The sequence below is a fragment of the Podarcis cretensis genome, assembly GCF_951804945.1.
Source record: "Podarcis cretensis genome assembly, chromosome: 9".
NCBI lineage: Eukaryota > Metazoa > Chordata > Lepidosauria > Squamata > Lacertidae > Podarcis > Podarcis cretensis.
In genome coordinates this window covers 12738172-12742553 of record NC_137178.1, presented here as the reverse complement: position 1 = coordinate 12742553, position 4382 = coordinate 12738172, and positions in this window count along the sequence as shown.

The following is a 4382-nucleotide window of genomic DNA, read 5'->3' as shown; positions in this document are numbered from 1 at the left end:
TTTTCCCTCACAGAGCTGCAGTTCTCAGAGTGGTTTAACAATCAATCCCTCTTGCCAGGGAACTCTGCAAGTTGTAGCTGGGGGAATACCCTGAAGTCCTTCCTTGTGTGCTGCCTCCAGTGGAAGTCCACAGGATGCTGATAAGGAAATGGTCCCCATTTATGAAATGGCCTGTTTGGCACCAACCTTGCCATCATTTTGGTACCTCGCAAGACATTTTTGTTTTCCTGGGCAAATGCAACACCAGTGTTATGCATTTGTACTGTCAAATCTTCCCTTAATACATAAATTTAAGAATACATACATACAATACATAAATTTAAGAAACCTAAGCCTAAATTGCAAGGCTGGATGCCTCATTCTTCCATGCCTGTCTGCACCTATTTGCTCTCATCCAGTATAAATCTTGCAAGAGTTTTACATGCAGGGAAGGTTCCTGTGCCCACGATCTGCACACCAGGAAGAAAGTCAATAGGTAAAGCATTCTGAATCTCCATTGTAGGGAAGCACTTCATCCGTTGAATTCCTGCCTGCTGCCGATGAAAGCGCAGGACACCCGCTGCTCTCAAGGTGGCAAATACATTTCCATGCCTTAGTGCGGTCATCGCAAGTTTGGCTAGAGTGGCTTGTTGTGTTTTGCTTTGCATTTTTGTGCAATTAAACTAATAAGCAGATTTTTTGTGGCAAAGCAGCTTTGTGATTTAGAAGCAGTGTAATTAGTTTGCGCTCCTCGCAAACATCTGCTAACATCCTCATTTCAAGATACTGTTTACAGATCAGATGTATTCATCATCGTTCAAGAGCTGCATCCTGTGAGATGTTGTATACATTTAAACAAGGAACTCAGAGAAAAGAGAAGATTTAAGAGATTAGGTAGGAGCTGCTGATGTTTGTTCCAGCCAGTCAAAAACTTCCTGTTTCCTCCTGGCCTGGAGCATACTTCCTCTTGCCTGTGACTAGAGGTGGGCATGACCTTACCTGTGCAGGTAACGCAAAAGGACAAAGCATGCAGCCATCTCTCTCTCTTCTTTGACTTCCTCTCGTTGTTGGAGCAGCTTTTTTAGCTAGAGATGCCCTGTTGGACTATCTCCATATGGGGTAGACTCACATGTATATATCTGTAACTAAGTCTGCCTTCAGGGATCCAACTGTGAACTGTTGATGCTGTGAGTAAACTACTTTTATATCTTTAAACAAGATTGCTGTGTGTTCATTCTTTTAAGAGGGAAAATAAGGGATCTTACCAGGAATCTATATTGAGAAACTTAAACAAGCTTGCAACCAGCTACCCACTGCGCGTTTAAAGGGGAATGTTTAAAACTCTGCTAAGTTATAGAACTTGCTAGCTCAAGTTAGGAAGGATATTAATCACAATATATTCTCTCCTGCCTCCCTGAATATTCCCACATCTGGCACCATCCCGCCTCCGTGTCTGCACTGCAACAACCTCCTCACTGCCTCATCCTTCTTGGCAAGCACAAAAACCCAGATGGCAGGAGCTACAATTCCCATAGTGGTTTAAAACAATTAATCCCTCTTCTCAGGGAACTTTGGGAATTGTAGCTCTGGTGGGGGGGGGTCTCCTAACAAATCTCAGGATTCTTGGGGGGGGGCATGATGGCCCAGTACTGGGGGCCTTCTGGCTGTTCGCTCGCTGCGAGAAGCCAAGTTACAGGGAACCAGGCAGAGGGTCTTCTCGGTAGTGGCACCCGCCCTGTGGAACGCCCTCCCACCAGATGTGAAAGAGAAAAACAACTAACTGACATTTAGAAGACACCTGAAGGCAGCCCTGTTTAGGGATGCTTTTAATGTTTAATAGGTTATTGTATTTTAGTGTTTTGTTTGAAGCTGCCCAGAGTGGCTGGGGAAACCCAGCCAGATGGGCGGGGTATAAATAATAAATTATTATTATTATTATTATTATTATTATTATTATTTGGTATAGAAGTAATTGAAATTTTTTCGAATCAGCTAATAGGATCGGGAAATATTTAGCGTGGCAAATAAGAGAAAGGAGGAAACAAAACACGATATCCAAGATAAAAGACGGAGACAAGATAATAGAGGATCCAAAAGAAATAAAAAAGGTATTTCAGAAATATTATAAGGATTTATATAAAAGAGGGAAAGAAACAGATAGTGAAATAGAGGGTTTTTTACAAGAACATCACCTGCAACAAATAGCAGAGGAAGAAAAAGAGTCATTAGATCAGCCGATAACACAAGAAGAAATTCAAAGGGCAATAAAAAAGACGAAGATTGGAAAGGCGCCAGGACCAGATGGCCTACCGGCCAAATATTATAAAGTATTAAGTGAACAGGTATCGCCAATTCTATGCGAAGTAATGAATAACATTTTAAAAGAAGGAAGGATACCGAACACCTGGAAGGAAGCCTATATTACATTAATTCCCAAAAAGGACGTAGATGCCTCAGACGTGAAGAACTATAGACCAATCTCGTTATTGAACAACGATTACAAGTTATTTGCAGACGTATTGGCAGAAAGATTAAAAAAAGTATTAAATAATAGAATTCATAGAGATCAAACAGGCTTCCTTCCGGGGAGACAACTGAGGGAGAATGTTAGGAACGTGATTGACATTATCGAATATTTAGACACTAGAATAGATATACAGGCGGCGCTGATATTTATAGATGCCGAAAAGGCATTTGACAATGTCTCTTGGGACTTTTTGAAGAAAAGTTTGAAAATGATGGGGATAGGAGAAAAATTCAGAAAAGGTATTGAGGCTATCTATTGGGAACAGAAGGCAAAACTGGTAATAAACAATTCAACATCAGATGCCTTCAATATATTTAAAGGAACTAGGCAAGGATGCCCCCTGTCTCCTTTACTATTTATAACAATATTAGAAATATTTAACAAGAGACTAAGGGAATCAAAAGAGGTTAAAGGAGTTAAGATTGGATCAAAGGAATACAAAATCAAAGCTTTTGCTGACGATATTGTATTAACATTAGAAGACCCAAAACAAAGTGTACAAGAAGCCCTGCAAAACCTTGAAGAATTTGGTGCTGTGTCAGGGTTCAAGGTAAATAGGAATAAAACTAAAATGTTAGTCAAAAAATTAACAAAGGATGAGACGACAGAATTAGAACAAAGGGCGGGAATTATGACCGCTAAAAAGGTGAAATATCTTGGGGTCTGGATCACGACAAAAAATATCAACTTATATAAAGACAACTATGAGGTCACCTGGAGGAAGATTAAGAAAGATTTAGAAATCTGGGAGAGAATGAAACTATCCTTTCTAGGAAGGATAGCGGTAGTTAAAATGAATGTTCTGCCCAGAATGTTGTTTTTATTTCAAACAATTCCTGTACTTAGAGGTTTGAGTAGATGCAAAGAATGGCAGAGAGCTCTCGCAAGATATATCTGGCAAGGGAAAAGACCCCGAATAAAAATGAAAATATTGGTGGATAAAAAAGAAAGAGGGGGCTTCTCCCTGCCGGATTTGAGTCTTTATTACGAGGCGGCATGTTTGGTATGGCTAAAGGATTGGATAAAATTGGAAAACACAGATTTATTGGATTTGGAGGGCTTTGACAACAGGTTCGGGTGGCACTCGTACCTGTGGTATGGAAAAGCCAAGATACACAGGGGGTTCTCAAATCACATCTTCAGGGGACCTATATTTCAGGTATGGGAGAGGAACAAAAATCTTCTAGAAAGAAAGACCCCATGGTGGATTTCACCAATAGAGGTACTGGCTATTAAGAAAATCAATATGGAAGAAAAGAATGCCACATATAAAGAACTTATAATTAAAACAGAACAAGGTGTCAAACTTAGACCGCATGAGGAGGTTAAAAACCAATTTACTAGCTGGTTGCAATATCACCAGGTGAATGGTTTATTGAATGAAGATAAAAAGAAAATAGGATTTGAAGATAAAAAATCTAGATTCAATGAAGAAGTGGTAGAGGGTGAGAGTAAAGTTCTATCTAAGATCTATAACATATTATTGGACTGGTACACAAAAGACGAGGAGGTGAAGGAGGTAATGATAAAGTGGGCGATGGATATCGGTCACAATATCGAGTTTGAAAGATGGTTGGAACTATGGAATAACAACATAAAGTTTACGGCTTGTATGGCATTGAGGGAAAATATCTGGAAAATGATGTATAGGTGGTATCACACGCCGGCAAAACTGGCAAAAATGTATAGATTAAAGAATAAAAGTTGCTGGAAGTGTGGAGAAGCAGAAGGCGACCTCTACCATATGTGGTGGTCTTGTAATAAAGTGAAAGTTTTTTGGGAATTAATTTATAACGAACTTAAAAAAATCTTTAAATACACCTTTCCCAAAAAACCGGAAGCCTTCTTGCTGGCAATGCCAGGCAAAGAAATCCAA